General features: G+C 46.2%; 1 protein-coding gene across 10 annotated transcripts in view; it reads left to right on the forward strand.

The window, feature by feature from the left end:
• GSN (gelsolin) overlaps window positions 1–21,367 on the forward strand; it is a 123,752-nt gene that overhangs the window by 43,143 nt on the left and 59,242 nt on the right. For 2 of the 10 annotated variants that reach the window (XM_030817730.1, XM_030817731.1), the window contains exon 1: window positions 17,914–18,001. The gene's annotated coding sequence lies outside the window, so the exon portion shown is untranslated. Of the gene's footprint in view, window positions 1–14,940; window positions 15,542–15,570; window positions 15,764–16,222; window positions 18,002–21,367 lie in introns of those variants that run through there. The other 8 variants (XM_030817734.1, XM_030817732.1, XM_030817733.1 and 5 more) reach the window with 8 other exon arrangements.

The following is a 21,367-nucleotide window of genomic DNA, read 5'->3' on the forward strand; positions in this document are numbered from 1 at the left end:
CCTTCCCTTTTTTTTTTTTTTTTTTTGAGGTGGAGTCTCACTCTGTCGCCCAGGCCGGAGTGCAGTGGCGCAATCTTGGCTCACTGCAACCTCCACCTCCTGGGTTCAAGTGAATCTCCTGCCTCAGCCTCCTGAGTAGCTGGGATTACAGGCGCCCACCACTACGCCCAGCTAATTTTTTGTATTTTTAGTAGAGATGGGGTTTCACCATGTTGGCCAGGCTGGTTTTGAACTCCTGACCTCGTGATTTGCCCGCCTCGGCCTCTCAAAATGCTGAGATTACAGGCGTGAGCCACGGCGCCCAGCCGATCCTTCCCTTTTTGGCTTATCATGCCTGTTTGGTGTGTGTGTGTGTGTGTGTGTGTGTGTGTGTGTGTGTGTGCGCTTTGAGATAGGGTCTGGCTCTGTCACCCAAGCTGTAGTGCAGCTGTGCGATCTTGGCTCACTGCAACCTCTGCTTCCCAGGCTCAGGCCATCCTCCTACCTTAGCCTCCCAAGTAGCTGAGACTACAGGCATGTGCCACCACGCCTGGCTAATTTTTTGTATTTTTAGTAGAGACAGGGTTTCACCATGTTGGCCAGGCTGGTCTCGAACTCCTGACCTCATGATTCACCTGCCTCGGCCTCCCAAAATGCTGGGGTACAGGTGTGAGCCACCACGCTCCTCCGATCCTTCCCTTTTTTGCTTATCATGCCTGTTTGGGGTGTGTGTGTGCTTTGAGACAGGTCTGACTCCTACCTTAGCCTCCCAAGTAGCTGGGACTACAGGCACTTGCCACCATGCCTGACTAATTTTTTGTATTTTTTTTGTAGAGTTGGGGTTTCGCCACGTTGTCCAGACTGGTCTTAAACTCCTGAGCTCTAGCTATCCTCCTGCCTCAGCATCCCAGCATGCTGAGATTACAGGCATGAGCCACTGCACCCGGCCCTGTTTGTTTGTTTAAGTAAATTTTGTAATTGAAGTATAACATACATATAGCTGATGTTCTTTTTTTTTTTTTTTTTTTTTTTTTGAGATGGATTCTCACTCTTCACCCAGGCTGAAGTGCAGTGGCACGATCTCAGTTCACTGCAACCTCTGTCTCCTGGGTTCAAGTGGTTCTCCTGCCTCAGCCTCCCAATTAGCTGAGATTATAGCCACCTGCCACCACACTTGGCTAATTTTTAATTTTTAATATTTTTTATTTTTAGGTGAGACAGAGTTTCACCATGTTGGCCAGGCTGGTTTCGAACTCCTGGCCTCAAGTGATCCACCCAACTCGGCCTCCCAAAATGCTGGGATTATAGGCGTGAGCTACTGTGCCCAGCCTGATGTTCATTTTTAAACAACTCATTTGCAATTATTTTTAAAATCATCATTCTAAATTAAATATAAGAAATAATATTGTTATATCGCCTCTAAACATTGACTGAAAAATGTGCTGATGCTGGTAGGTAATGGACAAATGGAGGTGTTGAGGGTAGGTGAATGGATGTGGAGAAAGACATACAAATGGCTGGGCACGATGGCTCACACCTGTAATCCCAGCACTTTGGGAGGCCGAGGCAGGAAGATCATCTGAGGTCAGGAGTTCCAGACCAGCCTGGCCAAAGTGGTGAAACCCTGTCTCTATTAAAAATACAAAAAAATTAGCCGGGCATGGTGGCAGACACCTGTAATCCCAGCTACTCAGGAGGCTGAGGCAGGAGAACCACTTGAATCCGGGAGGCAGAGGTTGCAGTGAGCCGAGATCATGCCATTGCACTCCAGCCTGGGCGACAAGAGCAAAACTCTGTCTCCAAAACAAACAAACAAAAGACATACAAACAATTCAAGTATAATTTGAAAAATTAGAAGAATTTATTCAACAAATGCTTATTCAGAGCCCACTATGTACCAGGCACTGTAAAAGAAAATGCCAGGAAGTCAGTCCCATGGAACTAAAGTGTTGATGGGGTTATATAAAAAGAGATGTGGCCAAACCAGGAAGGGTCAATTCATTTTACCCCAGGGATAAGAAATGGGGAAGGTAGCATTTGAGCTGGGCTTAAAAGGAGAAGTAGAATTTTGACAGTTGGAGTAGGTAGAAAAAGGGCATTATATGTTCAGAAACCACGGTGAGCTAAGGTATAGGGGAGTGATGGTTCAAGGACACGCTTGGGGAGCTGGGAGAAGACTCCTGTGGCCAGTGGTGGATTATGAGTTTGGGAAGGTGGACAGTGGCAGGAAATGAAGCTGGAGGGGCTCCAGGAGGCAGATTTCAAAAGAACTTGAATGCCACATATGATGGAGACATTTACTGTTCACTAAGTATCTATCTACCTACTTTCCACATTTCCTAGTCTTTTTGCAGTTGGAGGAACCACATGACTAGTTTCACCAGTGGGCTATTGGCAAAAGCCACATGTTAGTTCTGGGCTAAAGCATAAAAGAGTGAGTGTGAGCTCTCCCTTAGCTTTCCTGCCTTGCTGTAATGAACAAGGCAGCCACGTCTTCCAAGTGCAACTTCAAAATGGTGGCCCCTGCATCAGTCTGGGGTCCATGAGTGATTATGTGGAGCACATGCATTGGATATGTGTCGTGAGCAAGAAATAAACTTTTGCTGTATTAAGACACTAAGATGTTGGGGGGCCAATTTGTTACTATAATATAACCTAACTTTTCCTGACTGATACACCAGGGTAAGAAATTCAGAATTTACCCTGGAGGTGGAGAGTAGCTTGTCTTAGTCAGTTTGGGGGGCTATAGGAAAATACCATGAATTGGATGGCTTATAAACAAAATACATTTATTTCTTACAGTTCTAGAGGCTGGAAGTCTAAGATCAGGGTGCCAGCATAGTTGGGCTCTGGTGAGAGCCCTCTTCTGGGTTGCAGACTACCAGCTTCTCATTGTGCCTCACGCAGTGGGAAGAGAGCTAGCTGGGTCTTTAGCCTCTTCTTATAAGGGCACTAATCCCATTCATGAGGGCTCCACTCTCATAACTGAATTACCTCCCAAAGGCCCCACTTCCAAATAGCATCACATTGGGGTTAGAATGTCAGCCTACAAATTTTGGTGGTCACAAGCTTCCAGTCCATTGCATAACCCTTGACAGGTTTTAAGCAGGTGAGTAACGTTGTCAGATTTGCCAGACAACTGCTATCCAGATTGTCCCTATCCATTTGTAACAGTGGTGCCATTAGCCATTGTCTCCTCTCAGGAAGGTTTGAGCTTGTTCAGTTCAGCTCCCATATTTCTTGTTATCTTTCCCTTACCAAGTTCAGAGGCCCAGAGCTTTCTTGTCACCACTGCTCTGGGCCCAGAGCCCCATTCCCCTGCTATGAGCTTATAGGTTTTGTCCTGCAGTATTATGTAGGTATCAGCAACCTGGAGTCGTGGGACAGGTTCATCTTGAAGTTACATGGTATGAGTGGGCATCTCTCCAGCTTGGCAGGCATCAGTGTGTTCACTGCTAATGGAGTGACATATTTACCAGGTGCCCACAGTGGAACAAAGTGCGTAGATGAATTTGGTGCAGGAACAGGCAGTTCTCCCTCTATTTGGTGCAGGAACTGGCGGTTCTCTCTCTGGTTATGGCTAAGAGATTTGTGACAATGACTCAAGTCTCATCCTGCTCCTTGTTGCTCAAACAATGTCCCTTGAAGCCCTTCTTTGCTGGTTCCATTCACCTGTCTCCACTGAGCTTCAAGTCCTCTTCCTTTTTGGTAAACTACCCTACATCAGCTCCCAGGCTGGCAGGGCTCTTGGGGTGACCCTTCCTTCACTTTCTTCTTCTTCTCCTTTCCTCTGGTCTCCTACTGTTTTGAGAAAATCCTTCTTTCTCCTTTTTTGGCTTCGTCAATAGTACTTCCTTCTTCCTCTCTACCAGTTCCTCTGTTCTCTCGTTCTTTAGCAGAAGACTTGATGACCTATTAAATCTAGAGTCTGGATCATCAGCAATTAAAACAAGCCAAAAAAGAAAAAAGATAATTTCCTTTTCCTTAAGTGGTCAGGAATGCTCAGCCTTCAAACTGCATAATACAGTTGGGGCAAAAATTGTGGCAGGTAGGCAAAGAAAGGGAAGCAACTACAAAACAGCTCAGCTTTGATCCTAACACAGTTTTAGCCTCCACAGCCTGCTACGTGCGTAATAGCAAGACTTGGCTTCCGGTGAAACAAGATCACCTGCTCTAAATGCCTTCGGCTTTATACCATTTACAGAGTCTCCCGGTCCTGGGTTTCATTCTTATTTAGATGTAAGTTCTTTCTCTTCCCTTTTCTCTCTCCCAAGTTCCTGCTCCCTCAAACTCCTGTCTCCGGGGTCTACCACACAGGAGGAATTATTTAAAAGCAGAGCCTCTTTATCTAAAGAGGTCATACTTCACTTTAGGATGATTTTAACCTTTCTTCTCCAGACCAGGCTCTGGTCTTTGGCTTTGTACAAACAAAAGACCTTTAGAAAGATTTTTCTCTCCCCTAAAAGAGCAATTTTCTCCCAAAGATGAATTCTTCTGCTAGCCCTTTTAGCAATGAGCACACATAGCAATATGTTTGTGTCTCCACCACTGTTTTATTTCTAATATTATTATTATTATTTTGAATAGCTAATACATATATCTAGTTTAAAATTCAAAAGCAACAAAAGGATATACACAGAAAAATCTCCTTTTGCCCCGCCTACCAGCTACCTAGTATTCTCCCCAGGGGTGACCAGTGTTACCAGTTTCTTATATACCCTTACAAAAGTATTTTACGTAAGTACAAGCAAATACATAGATCTTCATTTATTTGTTTGTTTGTTTGTTTATTTATTTTGAGATAGAGTCTCTCTGTCACCCAGGCTGGAGTGCAGTGGCGTGATCTCGGCTCACTGCAAGCTCCGCCTCCTGGGTTCACACCATTCTCCTGCCTCAGCTTCCTGAGTAGCTGGGACTACAGGCACCCGCCACCATGCCTGGCTAATTTTTTGTATTTTTAGTAGAGACAGGGTTTCACCGTATTAGCCAGGATGGTCTCCATCTCCTGACTTTGTGGTCTGCCAGCCTCAGCCTCCCAAAGTGCTGGGATTACAGGCGTGAGTCACCATGCCCGGCCATTTATTTGTTTTTGAGACAGGGTCTCGCTATGTCACCCAGTCTAGAGTGCAGTGGCACAACAGTCACTGCATCCTCAACTTCCTGGGCTCAAGTGATCCTTCCACCTAGTCCCTGGGTATCTGGGAGTAGGCGTGTGCCACCATGCCTGGCTAATTTTTGTAATTTTTATAGAGACGGGATATCACTGTGTTTCCCAGGCTGGGCTCAAACTCCTGGCCTCAAGTGGTCCTCCCGTCTCAGTCTCCCAAAGTGCTGAGATTACGGGCATAAGCCACCATGCCTAGCTCATGTATCTATTCTTTCCCCTCTTTATTTTTAACACATATGCTGATATTCCATACATGCAAAAATATAGATATAGCTTGAGAATGTCCCCATTTTACTATATAAGGACTTCCCCATTCTTTGTTTATAATGGAATGGCATTCTACTATATGCATGTATTATGATTTATTTAAATACATTTATTTATTTAAATAATCCTCTTTTGGTGAACCTTTAGGTGATTTCCGTTATTTTGCTATTGCAAGCAATGCTTAATAACTTGTAAATATGCCATTTTGCCCATTTGAGTACATCTGTAGGAAAAATTCCTGGGGGTGGAACTGCTGGATCATAGAGAATAGCTGTCCCAATTGTCCTTTTTCATCTTGCATCAATTTACACTCTAACTAGATATCAAGAAATTCTGTTTTCCCACACAGTGCTTTACATGATTTCTAGAAAAATCCTTCTGGGGTCATGAGGGAATTGTTTGGAGGGAGAGGACTTAGAGATACCTATGAGAGAGATGGTGAGTTCTCGGTAAAGTGGGGCTGGGGGAGATCTACTCTCTTCAGGGGTCAAAGGAGCCTTTTTAGAGGAAGATATTTTGAATTCGGTCTTAAGAAATCAAGAGCTCACTAAGCAAAAGCGGGAGGGGAAGGCTATGTGCCTGTGCTGGCTCTTCTTGGGAGTTTAATCTGTTTAATCTGAAGAGATTTTCTTTTTTTGAGAAGAAAAACATTGTATGCCTGAGGATATACCTTGCAGAAATTACCTATAGGAGTAAGGAGCCAAAAGAAAACGTGATGTATATATGCACTTGAATGTTATTTAGCCATTAAAAAGAATGAAATTTTGTCATTTGCAGCAACATGGGTGGAACTGAAAGTCATGTTAAGTGAAATAAGCCAGGCACAGAAAGACAAATATTACATGTTCCCACTCATCTGCGAGGGTGAAAACCATGGGTCTCGAGGATGTAGAAAGTAGAATTGTGGCTGGGGAGGGTAAGGAGGAAGAGAGGATGAAGGGAAGTTGGCTGAAGGCTCCAAAAATGCAGTCAGATAAAAGAAATAAGTTCTAGGCTGGGCTCGGTGGCTCATGCCTGTAATCCCAGCACTTTGGGAGGCTGAGGCAGGTGGATCACCTGAGGTCAGGAGTTCCAGACCAGCCTGGCCAACATGGTGAAACCCCATCTCTACTAAAAATACAACAACAACAAAAAAATTAGCTGGCCGTGGTGGCGGACGTCTGTAGTCCCAGCTACTCAGGAGGCTGAGACAAGAGAATTGCTTGAACCCAGAAGGTAGAGGCTGCAGTGAGCCGAGATCGTACCACTGCACTCCAGCCTGGGCAAAACAGAACAAGACTCCATCTCAAAAAAAGAAAAAAAAAAGGAATAAGTTCTAGAATTTGATAGTACAGTAAATTATAATTAACAATAATTTATTGCATATTTCAAAATAGCTAGAACAGAAGATTTGTAATGTTCCCAACACAAAAAAGATAAATGTTTGAGGCAATAGAGATCCAAATTACCCTGATTCAATCATTACACATTGTATACGCATGTGTCAAAATATCATATGTACCCCAAAATATGTACAACTATTATTTCTCAATTAAAAAAAAGAGTAAGAAACAGGAAATCATTTGATAAAGGTCAAGTAATCATTATATATATACTCTATGGAAAAGAAAAGTATGATAATTAATAGTAACTATAATAATAGTAGCTATAATTTATTAAGAGCTACCATGTGTCAGGCATTAGGTTAAATATTACACACACATTTTAAAAAGCCCATTTAATCCACATACCAATTCACTGCATAAGGCATTATAATTTCCAGTTTGCAAATGAGAAAATCGGGAATCAAAGATGATAACTTCCCAAAGTTAACCTAACAAGGAATTTTCAGAGCCAGGCTTCCAAAAAGGTATGTGACACCTGAAAGCCTGTACTCTCACTTGCTAGAATAACCCCTTCCATTAGCTCATTGAACTCTCAAGAATTCTTGGGGAGGTTCCCTGGAGATGAAGTGATCGCAGGTGAGAAAACTGAGGCTCAGCCAGATGTGGTGGCTCCCGTCTGTAATCCCAGCACTTTGAGAGGCCAAGGCAGGCAGATCACTTGAGGTCAGGAGTTCAAGACCAGCCTAGCCAACATGGCGAAACCCCATCTCTACTAAAGATAGAAAAATTAGGTGGGCATGTTGGTGTGCACCTGTAATCTCAGCTACTCAGGAGGCTGAGGCAGGAGAATCACTTGAACCTGGGAGGTAGAAGTTGCAGTGATCCAGGATTGCATCACTGCACTCTAGCCTGGGTAACAGAGTGAGACCCTGTCTTAAAACAAAACAAAAAAATGAAACTAAACAAAAACCCAGAGGCTCAGGAGGTTAAATGACTTGTTCAGAAAAAGTATAAAGAACATATTGCAACATGGAAAAATGTTTGCTTAATCATGTAAGGAGGAAAAAATGATTGTCTATAATTGCTTAAATGTGATGATCACAACTATGTAAAAATAGAAACATCTGTGGGTGTGCTGACTACCCATCCGGAGTATTCTAGGGCAGTCCTCAGTTTACAGTGTCAGACTGTTGTCAATCCTATATCTGGTGCTATGCTCTGATTTCAGGGAACTTGGGGAAATATGGCTACTTTACTTAAAGATAAAGACCATCTTGAATGAGAGGCTGAGGCAGGCGGATTACTTGAGGCCAGGAGTTCAAGGCCGAGGCCATCCTGGCCAACATGGTGAAACCCTGTCTCTACTAAAAATACAAATATTAGCTGGGCATGGTGGCGTGTGCCTGTAACCCCAGCTACTCGGGAGGCTGAGGCATGAGAATTGCTTGAACCCAGGAAGAGGAGGTTGCAGTGAGCCAGGATTGCACTACTGCACTCCAGCCTGGGCTACAGAGTGAGACTCCTTATCAAAAAAAAAAAAAAAAGTATATTGAAGATATTTAAGTAGTTACTGATTTTTTTTAAATATGAAACTTGGAAAGACTAAGGGGTGGTATCTGATACAAATCTAGAAGATTGCAGAAGCAGACATTTTGAGAAGGTATCTTAGCCTTACTAATTAACGTTACTAATTAGTGTTATAAATTGTTATCAACACCTTGCCTACTCATTAAAAGGCTACTCCAGTTATTGGATTTCTGTGGTGATTGTTTTTTAAAGGTTAGCCTTGACCAATTCTAAGTTGTTTTTTTTTTCCCAGTAGCATAAGTGAGCAGAATCAAGAGAAGAGACTGATATTTATTTCAAATAGTAAAAATAAAAAATATCAATTAGTTTCTTCAGAAAGATTACTTGGAATGTCTTTATTTGATCATCTGTTCATCCTGCCTTCATGTTAATTCATCTCTTTATTCATTTCATTCATCCATTCATTCATTCAACATTTACTAGTTTCTTAATGTATACCAACTTCTGTGTTGGGCACTGGGAGCATAATGGTGAACAAGACTTGGTCCCTGCCCATGAGGGATTCACTGATAGAGCTAGAAACATAAACAGGTAAGTATAACACAGTGTGATAAGTGTCATTGCAATTCATTCAATTCAGTGTGTATTGAGGGTCTGATCTGTCCAGGGTGCTGTGCTGGGCATTTTCACAGGAAGCAGAGATTGAGATATCTGGCCCTGCCCTCGGGGAGCTTGAAGTCTAGTGTGGGAGACGGTAAACAACCCAGTAATGAAATATTACAAATAACCATCACTTACAAGGGAATTAAGCAGAGTTCTGGAGTGGAGAATAACAAGACGGGGGAGCCTATTTCAGCACAATGGTCCAGGAAGTACTATGATGGAGGCATGTGCAAGGAACTATGGAACCTTGGAGGGGCTGCTAATGTAATACACCCTAGAGGAGACAGGGAAGGCTTTGCAAGGAGGGTCCTCTAAAACTGAGCCTGAAAAAATAAAGGGGAGTTAAACAGGGGGAAAGTGTCAGGACAGGCAGTCCCAAGAAAGAGAGCTGGGTTGCCAAGGTTTGAAGGTTTTGGGGTGATACAAAGCATGAGCTGCCAGGAACCAGCAGGATTCTGTGGCATAGGGGGATGGGGTTCAGGTGGGAAGGGGATGAGATGAGGCTGGAGGGATAAAGCAAGGCCAGATCATGTGTGGCCACCGATGCCAGGCTAAAGCAGCTCAGAGCTTGTCTGGATTAGTGATAAAACGTAGAGCTTACCAGCCCATGACTGTTGGCACTGGGGATTCCCAGAGCCTTTCATGGGTCTCATAAAGCCAGACTGCATCTGCCGTATTAATATTTTATGCCATGATCAAGTAGTATACTTTAAAAGAGAGATCACAGCTTGCTGCTGAAGATTTAACTGCTTTTCTTTTTCAGCTCTAGGGAAAAACAGGCTTGAAAGTCTTTCTGGGGTACTTCACCTTAAACTGTTTAAAGGCTCCTCCCCCATCCCTACAGGGAGACATGTAGGGCATCTGGAGACAAGAAAGAGGGACAGGTATACAAACAAATTTGATATAAGATTTCTAGCCAGCTAAGACTTTGGAGAATGGCTGTGTGAGAAGCTGAGCATGAGTCTGGACTAAGCACAGAGGAAGCTGGACAGCTCCCTGAGACCCCGGGGGCTCACCTAGGGACCTGGATCTGCAGGGTCATCTGGCTAAGGTCAAAGTCAAAGCAGCAAGACTGCTCCAGGGAGAAAGCAAAACTCTAGACTGCCTGCTTGGTGTGACGGGCTGAACCCCTTTGCTCTGGGACTGCCTCAGTCTCAGAATTTGGGGAGCATTCAGGAGGAGAGGAAATCTCCATCGGGGAAATGTGCTTCTTGCTCATTAGGTATTGGTTGCTCAAGTTGGAGGTTTTGGTTTGAGAAAAAATGAAATGAAGTGATTGCATTTGCACTGTGCATTTTTGAAGACATTCTTATAAATTGCAGATGTAAAGTAAGACAACCTAGAGTGACTTGATCTAAGAGCTAACGTTTTGAAAGGCAATTGAATGGATCTTATGAGACAAATGCTGTCTGGTTCTCCCTGGGACAGGAAACCTGTGCTGGGGCTAGTGCAGCACAACCAGGGGCTGGAAAAGCTCCTGGTTTTATAAGCCAGGTATAATCTCTCTTGGAGGTACTTTGTTCTATTGTTCCAGTTTGTCGATGACACAAGGGAGACTCAGAGGAGTGGATGACTTGCCCAGGGTCATTTGCAAGGTAGAAGAGACACGGGGTGGAACTCAGATGTTCTACTTCCCTGGGCAAAGCTATTAGAACTTCACAGCAAAGTCTACTACTGCTGACAACAGTGATGAGAGAGGAGAAAAACCAGGAAAAAGAAACAGAAGCGCAAAAGAACAGGGAGAAGGGAATTTAGGAAGGAGAAAGTGGAAGGGGAGGAGGAGAAAGGAGGGAGATCAACTTTGGACTAAAACTTTAATCCAATCATCAGTTTTTTTTTGTTTGTTTTAAGTTTCTCTAAATTCCTAAGAAGGTAATGCATTGCTGGCCCGATTGTGTTTCAACTCCAAGAAACAGCACAACATTTGAAAAGCCCATTGTTTGTGTTGTGATAATATAACTCTCTGTAAATGGTGCAGTCCACTGTACAAAGTACTGCCCCCTCCCATCCCACTGGTGACCTGCAGGGACAGCTGAATGCCTTCTGGTCCGCTGAGCCCAGAAGAGTGGGGCTGGGCTTTCAGAAACAGCTGGGCTGATTCATCTAGAACAAAAGCCAGCTCTTCCTGCTAAATCCCTGGCAGGCTGTTAGGGCTGTGGGCCCCTGTGCCCCTCCACAGGAAACGTCTTGATTTTGCTCCAATAGTATCAGTCTCCTGTGTGAGCCTGCGACAGCTTCCTCCTGCCCAGTGCCTTCATTCAGCCCGGCATGCTCCCAGCCCCACATGAAAGGCAGTGGCTTTGGAGCAAAACCTGGGTTCCAGTCCCAGCTCTGCCATTCCCTAGTTGTGAAATGTAAATAAGAGATTTCACCGTGCTGTGCCTCAGTTTCTCGATCTATGAACTGGGAGTGAGAGTAGTTCCAATCTGAGAAATTTGTTGTCAGCTTTGGAGGAGATAATGCCCAGAGCAGGTACCCATGGATACGGTTTCCTCCCGTTTTTTATAAGACTCATCCATCTTGCCATCTGGCTTGGTCTCCCATAACTCAGTGGATGTGCCCTGTATCCCTGACACACTGGCTCAAGCTCATTCACCTTAAACACCTCCACACCCGTACCGAGGGGGTTCCCATGATGACACCAGCCACTGTTGACAGAGCTCTTTCTATGCCTCAGGCCTTGACATAGAGAATTGATTTAATTTCCCCGTAATTCTTTGAGTGGATATTGTTACCAGAGGAAGAACCCAAGGCTCAGAGAGGTTGAGTAACTCAGGGTGTCCTGTCCTTCAAGGCCTCTGAGTACAAAAATAGCACCATCGCCAAGATTTTTTTGGTGTGGGTGTGTTTAAGAGATTTTATGAATTGCTTTTTGTTTCTAAATCACAGCAGTTCACAATCTTTCTGAAAGTAGTTCCACATTTCTTGAACAGCTCCAAATACCTTCCATACAAAGAAACAACGAGTTGTAGTCAACCATTATATGAAGTGTACAGAGAGGGGCCTAACATCAGACCCTAACATTGTCGAGATGAAATTAAATAATTCTTGATCCTGAGTAGGGAGCATGGAAAAGACCTTACCTTTCCCTTGGCCACCTTTCACTCTGGCTGTAGGAAGAATCTGGGCTTTGGAGACAGACCTGGATTCAAATCCCAGCTCTACCACTCACCTAGCTGTGGAAGCTTAAGCAGATTACTTATCCTTTTTGAGCCTATTTATTTTATTTGTAAAATTGGAGATAAGAATACCTAACTTAGAGGGTAATTGTCAAGCTTAATTGAAACAATAAAGTGACCAGCATAGAGTAAGCACCCAGAATGTGGCAGTTATAATTATGCTTTTAGTTATTATTATGCATGCCACTGTCATAGGGCCAGCTCTGTTAAGCTGTGGAGGAAGAACCTCCAGGCAGTTTTGCTCTTTCCTGAAAAATCTAACCTGGGAGGCTGGCTAGCTGGGAAATCCTCCGCTGTGTAACAGTGAAGTCACTGATGCTTATGCTGTTTAGCATCTTACTGGCATTTATTGGGCATAATTACAGAATCATAGCTGCTAGGATTCCAAGTCTTAGGGCTGAGCTGGCAGTGCTTATATGGAACACACAGTTTTAAGTTCTCATTAAAATAGTGGGACAAACATATTCCTGCCTGGGGCATTCAGAACATGTCTAGATTAATGGCTCTTGAAATTCAGAGAGCAGCCCTCTCTTGAGTCCTGCCGTAGTTTCCCCAATCACTCTATCTGACCAAACTCATCTGTGGTCACTTTCCTCATTCACCAGTTCATTAATCCAATAAAAACATGCTAAACATCTGCTCTGTGCCAAGCACTATTTGACACTGGGATGATGTCGGAAAACCCAGCAAACACATTTTCTCCTTCCACTGAGCTGCCAGTCTAATGAAATATACACATAAATGGACAATCTGAATGCAGTGAGTCGAATGGGGGAAGCCCAGGGTTTTGAGCAGTGGTGTGCTGGTAAATGTTAAACAACAGGCTCTTGGTGGGAGGGAGAAGGAAAACCCTGATTTATAGCCTTTCCTGATCTCCATGGTGTAAATATTCCCACCATAGGGACTGGGCTACCAGCATGATGTCACTGAGTGTGGAGTTGAGAATAGAAATGCAATTGCACAATTATACAGTATTTCTACCATATAGACAGATGGTGAAAATAACTTTAAGAACACAGATAATAGTGAAATATAGTAAAATAATTATGAAGTACTAAGTTTTGGGAATTTATTACCTCTATTTATGTATTAGTCATTTTCACACTGCTATAAAGACATACCTGAGACTGGGTAATTTATAAAGGAAAGAGGTTTAATTGACTCACAGTCCTGCATGGCTGGGAGGCCTCAGGAAACTTAAAATCATGGTAGAAAGGGAAGCAGGCAAGCCTTACGTGGTGGCAGGAGAGAGAGTGTGTGAAGGAGGAACTGTCACACACTCCCAAAAGAATCAGGTCTCGGCTAGGCAAGGTGGCTCACGCCTGTAATCCCAGCACTTTGGGAGGCCGAGGCCGGTGGATCACCTGAGGTCGGGAGTTTGAGACCAGCCTGACCAACATAGAGAAACCCTATCTCTACTAAAAATACAAAATTAGCTGGGCGTTGTTGCGGGTGCCTGTAATCCCAGCTACTCGGGAGGCTGAAGCAGGAGAATCGCTTGAACCTGGGAGGTGGAGGTTGCAGTGAACCGACATTGTACCATTGCACTTCAGCCTAGGAACAAGAGGGAAACTCCATTTCAAAAAAAAAAAAATCAGGTCTCGTGAGAACTCACCATCATGAAAATGGCATGGGGGAAACTGCCCCCATGATCCAATCACCTCCCTTCCACCAGGTCCCTTCCTTGACACATGGGGATTATGGGGATTACAATTCGAGATGAGATTTGGGTGGGGACACAGAGCTAGACCATATCAATTTATGATTTACTTAATTATAAGTTTATGTAGATTGTTATTGAAGGCTGTGCTTAATACAGCCTTAATACAGCTGGCTGTAAGAATTCATGGAAATTTGGCCAGGTGTGATGGCTTACTCCTATAATCCCAGCACTTTCGAAGGCTGAGGTGGGAGGATCTCTTGAGCCCAAAAGTTTAAGACCAGCCTGGTAACATAGAAAGACTTCATCTCTACAAATAATATAAAAATTATCCAGGCCTGGTGGGATGTACCTGTGGTCCCACCTACTTGGGAGGCTGAGGCAGGAGGATTGCTTGAGCCCAGAGGTCAAGGCTGCAGGAAGCCATGTTTGTGCCACTGACTCAGCCTGGGTGACAGTGAAATCTTGTCTCAAAAAAATCCACAAAAATTCATGGAAATTGAGCAATCAGTTCGTAAGAAAACAACACTAAACACACTAAATCAGTTCTTAAGAACACAACACTAGCACAACACTAAAGGGGACCGAGGCTGAAGAAAATAACAGTCTCCTTTCCTTCTTCCAGCTCTTTCTCTGACCTCCACACCTTTGCTTATTCTGTGCTCTTAGCAGAAGATGCTGTTCCCTTCCTCACCTCCACTCTTATTCTTTCCATCCTTTCAAGGCTGACTGAATCCAAGCCATTGTCTTTGCTAGGCTTCCTCTCCCCTTTTCTCTGGGAAGTGCACCCCCTCCACCCACAGGTTACAGTGGGAGCAGCCAGGTTTGTGCTGTGGGACCCTGTCACTCAGGCCAGAGTTAATTAGATAAAAGGTAGGCATCTGATCCAACTTAGAATGCGGACCACAAACAAAGATTCCAGCTTGCTGCTGGTAAAAGCCATTTTATGGAAAGCAGAAATGCTTGTGTGATGTGAGCAGAGAGGCAGAGGTGAAAGATGGGGGAGAGAGTACTTTATGGGTTCCCTTTAGTACTCAGGTCCTGCTTGTGGTCTGATCCTGAGGCCCAGCTGCACCCCTGCCCTAGTGTTCCATGGGATATTTCAGGATCTCCTGAGAGTGCTCTCTCAAGTAATCCCTTGTACAAAATCCCTGTCTCATCCTCTGCTTCTAGGGACCTACTACAAGGCATTCGATGCTCAACAAATACTTGGGCTGATAACTTCTCTTTCTGAAGCCAGCTCCAGGAGAGGTCTGTAATCAGAAGAGCCCCTGAACCGTGAAGCCTCCTGGGCTGGCCAGCCCAGGCATCTCCTCTGTGAGTTTCTCCACACCCTTCTAATCATTTAACGAGTCTCACTGGCTTTCTCTGTGAATACGATGGAAGATGGCCACCTCAAAATGGCGGCCTTGGCCTTCAGAGATCATCAGTCCTCACAGGCCCAGTTAATTAACCATGATTGTCATGTCTTAACTTCCAGCTCCAAATTCTAATAGTCCAGCTTTGTTCTGCCGTCCACTCCTCATGCTGTCAACTGTGTTCTGGGGGAAGGTTACAGTACAAACCTGGGTACAAGTGAGGGCCATCCCGTTGGGTGGGAAGAGGCATTCTCAGAGGAGAGAGCAGGTACCCCCAAATTGTCTAGTGCTTGGCCTGTGTGTGTCCTTCATTTCTCCCCAGCCTCACTCTGGGAAGGAGGTGGTCTTCTGGCAAAAGAAGATATCAAAGTTCTTCCATCAGAGGAGATCCTTATCAGCAAGACATTCACTCTGAGGTGAGGATCCAGCACAAACAGGCCTTACCGGTGCCTAGTTCCAATGGAGGGAGAAGTACAAAGAGGTATCTAGAAAGGAATGAAGACAGGATACCAAGAAGACTTCTAGGCATCCATGAAAGGCAGACTTGATATATCTTGCCAGCTATAAAATACACATGTTGAGCCATAAAGCAAAGCACCAGGAGATTTCTAGAAGTGTTCCTAGAGGAGCACTCCCATGTAAGTATTGGTTATCATCATCATAATCATCATCAATCAATCAGCATCATCATTATCTTCATTATCATTTTTAATGATTCCTGGTGATACCCTGTTCCCATGTTCCTCTCCAGCCACCAAATGGAGCAATTACAGGGTTGTGGGTAGGCATCTGATCCAGCTTAGAATGTGGAACCTTAGAGCTAGCTTAGAATGTGAACCGTTTTGCTCTCTTGGCCTCAGTTTCCCCATCTCTAAAGGGAGAAGTTGGACCAGATGTTTTCTAATGTTTCCTCCATTGTGATGTGGTATTCTCCAGTTCTATGGGGACACAGATTCAGAGTTCCACCTCCCTCTGTCTGAGAGCAGTTGCTGGGGCTGGAAATGATATGTTAGATAATTCCAAGGCATGTGTATACCGGGGCTTGTAATCAAAGAGTCCAGAGCCAAATAAGCCTGTGTTTTTGCTTTTCTCCCCAGCAGCCTTGCATTGGGCCCCAGGCAGCCTCTGGAGAAAGCAGAGAGTAGCAGAGACGGTGTGAGCCTCCCTGCAGGGTGGATACCTTGCTTCTATTCTCAGAGAAAGTGGAACCGGGCAGAATTTCCCAAGCCAGGAAAGGTGGCAGAGTTCGACATAAGACATTGAGCAAAGAAGCGAGGGCTAAGGACTCAGGCATAGAAGAGCAGACTGCACAGCGTCAGTAGTGTGACCTCCAGAGAGTACTTAACCCTTTCTGTGGGCTTGGCCTGCTCATCTGAAAAATACACATGGTAATGCCTCCCGTGGGAGGGAGGCCAGGTAGGGAGGTGAGAATGAAAGTTGGTAATACGTGGCAAGCCCAGAGCATGGCATGAGGCATTCAAGAAATGGTTCTTGTATTTACTGGTGTTGAGCAAAGAGAGAGTGGCAGGAGGAAGAGCCAGGGCGAGATTTCCCCGGTCCTGTAGCTTCCCTGGCTGCTATTCAATGGAAAAACCAGGGAGTGAGCGCTGTGCTCTTGGATTCTGTGCTCCTTAAGCAACAGCCTTTTCTGCTCTGATCCCCAGCACCCGGCAATTACTGGCTCTAGTACATTTTACCTTGTGTTAAGAGGGAGCTTTACCCTGGCTGAACATGGGGCTGCTGCCAGCACCCAGGCTGGGAATGGACATCTCTGTCATGTGGTGCAGTCTCCTGTGGAGTGTGTGAATCCTTCCAAATTGGAGTCACGCGGCAACTCCAAAATCCCTGGGAACTCATGTGTGCACCAGGACTGTTGGGAAGCCGTCTTATGCCTTGCTGCATTATAAACGGCTATCGTCTCTAATGCATATGAGATGCTGTTGAGATCAACAAAGTATTACATTTGTTTAAAAGTGACCTTGCACTCATCTTTCTACCCAATGTGGATTTCCTCAATCTCCTAAAACAATATCTGCCATGACACTAATAAGAACGTCCCTTCCGCTTATGCAGAAGCCACAGTCCCTGTCATTGTGCTGAGAGTCTTTCTCACTGAGTCTTCTTAACCGCCCCATGAAGAGCAATTCAGGATGCCCATTTGACAAACGAGGAAACGGAGACTTAGATATGTGAGCTCGCTTGCCCAAAGTTACAGGACTAGTCGATGTCTGGGGTTCCAAACCAGGCCTTCTGACTCTGAGGCGCCTGCTTAATAGTCCACTTTAAGGACCGGGGATGCACTTGGCATTTTCGTTACTTCATTTGGAATGAGCTGGGAATCGCTGTTTCTCCTTATTCCCTTCGGTGGGAGGGAATCTCCCCTGCTTTGCGTGCAGCCTATGTCACTCTTCGAGGGCTTTGCCTCCTAAGTCCGTTCTCTCCAGGGCTGAAATCTGCCTTCGCTGGTGCTAGTTGAGCATTGCTCGCTTGCCCACCCCATCTGAGCTCTTTGGCCCCAGCCCAGCTCAGGAGCTGCCCTGGGTCTCCTCCCCGACCCTAGCTCTCTTCAGATCTCCCCTCCGTGCTCCGGGCCTCAGTTTCCTCCAGGGGAAAGCAGAGGGTTTGGTCCCTTCCTGCGAGGTGAAGCGAGGGGTCGTCCTGGATGAAGACGAGCTTGGAGCCACCCGCCCTGCAGCCGACGGAAGGGCCTGGCGCTCCTCCCTGCCCGCCGGCCCGGCCGCCCCGCCCCGAGGGCGGCCCCCGCCTGCGCCCTGCCCACCCCGGCCGCGCGCACCACAACGCCCCCGCCCCGTCGCCCGGAACCAGCTGAGCACAGCTGGACCCAGCAGCCGCTGTCTCCAGCGTCGCAGCAGCAGGTAGGGGAGGCGCGCGGCCCTGGCCCCGGGCATCTGGGGGTCCCGGGCTGATTTGAGTCCTTCCTCTCCCTTCCTTCCCGGTCCTATCTCGCCCGCGCCTGGAGCTCGGCCCGGCCGCGGGGGCATCGCTGGAAAAGGGCTTCCTTGCTCACTTTTCCCGTCTTCCAAGGGACCAAAGAGTGTGGATGGGAGCTGGGGGATGGGGAGACGCCGGAGCAGGAGAGGAGAGGGGCCAGGCCTCCACCCCGTGATTCCACTGTGCTGCTAGCACCTGAGCTAATAACGACCCCGCCCCCGGGATGAGGGAACTGGCCCAGGGTCACCCCTGCACTTGGGGTGTCTGACCCGGGCATGCAGGCGACCACCAGCTACGGTCTGGGCAGTGACTCCGCTGGGGAGTCCACTCAGAGGACCTTTGCCTCCTGGACGATACCTGTGCCTGCTCTCCTCTCAGGCTGCTTCCTCTTTCTGGGGACTGTTAGAAAGTTCTTCCTTATACTGTCTGAAATCTTCAGGCGCCTGCTACCTGTAGATCCTGGCTCCTCCCCGGCCCTGCAGTGTTCGCTTCCCTGACTCACACGGAAGCTTCTTCTGGAGTTGAAGACAGTGATTGGAACCCCTTCTCCCTGAACCCCCATGTCTTCTGGGGTCCAGCCCCCCAGAATCTAAATAACAGCAACTTCCCTCTGGTCCAGTGCAGGCTGGCTGGTCTGGGCAGTGCCCAGGGGGAAGCCCCAGTCCTTGGAAGGCTGGGGGCTGGGGGTGTGGGTGAGCAGGAGACATTGGCTTTCTTCCTAGCTCTTTGTCTGCCCAGACATCTGCCGCTTTATCCTGTCTTCACACCCTCCTCAGAGCATGGAAGGGACCTTTAAAACACCCAGAACTCATTCTGGGCTGTCCTGAGGGTAATTGGACTTTGTGGAAGGTGGGGCCTCTGGGGAGGTGCCTCTCGCTTTTGTTTGGCCTCTGGGGAGTTTTCAAAGACTTAATCCTGTGTGTCCTGTTCTCCCAGGACCACATTTCTGACGAGGGCACCAGCACCTCTCACCGCTTTGCCCTTTACAGCGACCATAGCTTGCTAGAATCTTACCCCATCTCCATTTCACAGTTGAGAAAAGTCAAGGACCCAGAGAGTTTATGATGGGCTAATTGTCACACAGTGAGGCAGGGTAGGGCTGGGACCCAATTCCAGTCTGCCCTTTGCGGACTCCTTGCTGGGAGGGACTCTAGCCTCCTTCTTGGATATTCCGTTCACTAGAGGGACAAGCATTCCCCCCCGCCCCCCGTACATACACACTTGGGGGTGCTGGTTGGTGTTTCTTGGGGCTGTTAAGGGGGAGAGGCTTGGAAACAGAGGAGGAAGGATGGGGGTGGGAATGGTCGGTTTTCAGCTCCTTTGAAACTCCATTTTTCTTTCTGGGGCCTTGCTATTTATAAATGCCAGGGAAATTGTAAACAGCCAGGGGAGCTTGGGTTGGCACTCGGTGAGTTACACAGCAGCAAAGAAGGTTTCTGTGTGAATCAGGGAAGGAAAGTTTACTCCAGAATTTTCCACAGTCCTTTTATTAGGGACTAACATGAGCCTGGAAACAGGCTGCTCCCAGGAGGGGTGGCTGCAAGGTTTGCCCGGCATGGCGTTTCCTTCCTCCCCACCTCCCTCCTTTCAGCACTTCTCTGGGCATGTGTTCTGTGCCTTGCCCTGCCAGGGGCCAAAGAGCCTTGGAAGAGGACAGAGCTCTCTGTCCTCAACCTGCTTGCCATCTATAGTGGTTGACACTTTCGTGCCATATTAAGAGTGACTTCGGCCTGCAAGAAGAGTGACTAATTTTGTCTAGGTGAGCCAGACCTCAGAATGAGTAATCATTTACCAGGAGAAACAGGAGTTGGGGGAAAAGACATTCTGAGAAGCAGGAACCACTTGTGCAAAGGCACTGAGGTTTTCTGAGCCATCCATGTGGCTAGAATGGAGAATGAGAGAAAGGAGGGGTGGTGGGAGGTGAGACTCTGAATGAAAATGGAACTAGATTATAAGCAAAGGGTTTGGACCTCATCCTGAAGGCAATGAAGAGCTGAGAAAGGGTTTTGACAGAGCAGTGATTTTTAAAAACTCATTATTCTGAATGGCCGATGTAGGGGATGCATTGAACGAGGCTGATCTGGAGGCAGGAAGGCCCTGAGGAGGCTGTTGCATGATTCAAGTGAAGTAGAATGCAGGTCTGAACTAGAGCAGTGGCCACTGGGATGGGTCAGAGCAGCAGATTCTGGAAGCCCAGCTGAAGTTCTCAGAACCTGCTATAAATTTCATCTAAAAGCAGACAACAGGCTATACCTACTGGAGAAGGCTGCTAAGGTATTCAGCATTGTAATTTTTTTTTCTTTTTCATGAGTTTTAAAACAAAAAAAAATTGTTAAAGAATCCCTCCAAGCCCTCCTCTTTCCCCAGAGGTCGCCACTGTTAACAATGGTGTGTGCACTCCTGTCAAACACGTTGATTGGATGCCTTCACTTTTAGCCATCCAGTGACAGTGGGTCACTTTCCCCTACTCCATGTGAATAGTTTGGGTCATTTGTGACGTGGGTCATAGAGATGATTTCTGCTTGGTCTATGGTACGTTGCTGAGACACTGATCTCTGGTTTTCTTTAAGAAAACTTTTACATCCTATGTCTACGGCCTCTGGGTTTGCATATTTGCTTATCAGAGACCACGGGTGTGAGAGAAGTTAGAAGCACTGACTTGGAAATGGACCCCCAGTCTTGGTTCTTCGGGTGATCTTGGGCAAATCCTATCTCTCTCAGCCTCTGTTTCCTCATCTGTAAAATGGAGAGATGTTGGTTTGCATGATAATAATAAAAAGCTATCTTTTAACTGGGCATGGTGGCTCACACCTGCAATTCCAGCATTTTGGGAGGCCGAATTGGGTGGATGGCTTAAGCCAGGAGTTTGAGACTAGCCTGGTCAACATGGTGAAACCCTGTCTCTACTGAAAATACGTGGTGGGATGCACCTGTAGTCCTAGCTACTTGGGAGGCTGAGGTATGAGAATTGCTTCAACCCTGGAGACGGAGGTTACAGTAAGCCGAAATCACGCCACTGCACTCCAGCCTGGATGACAGAGCAAGAATGTCTCAAAACAAAAAAAGAAAAGAAAAAAAGCTATCTTTTAATATACTGGGAAAAAAAAAGCTATCTTTCAATATACTGGAACATTAATTACTTTATTGATTCCTTGCAACCATTCCTCTGAGGTAGATACTAGTATCTTATTTTACAGATGAGGAAACTGAGTCTGAGGCTGAATAACATGCCCCGGGTTGTGTGGCTATTGGGTGATGGTGCAAGGATTCCAGAGGTCTGACGACAGAGC

This window comes from Nomascus leucogenys, chromosome 8 (assembly GCF_006542625.1).
Source record: "Nomascus leucogenys isolate Asia chromosome 8, Asia_NLE_v1, whole genome shotgun sequence".
NCBI classification, from domain to species: Eukaryota; Metazoa; Chordata; class Mammalia; order Primates; family Hylobatidae; genus Nomascus; species Nomascus leucogenys.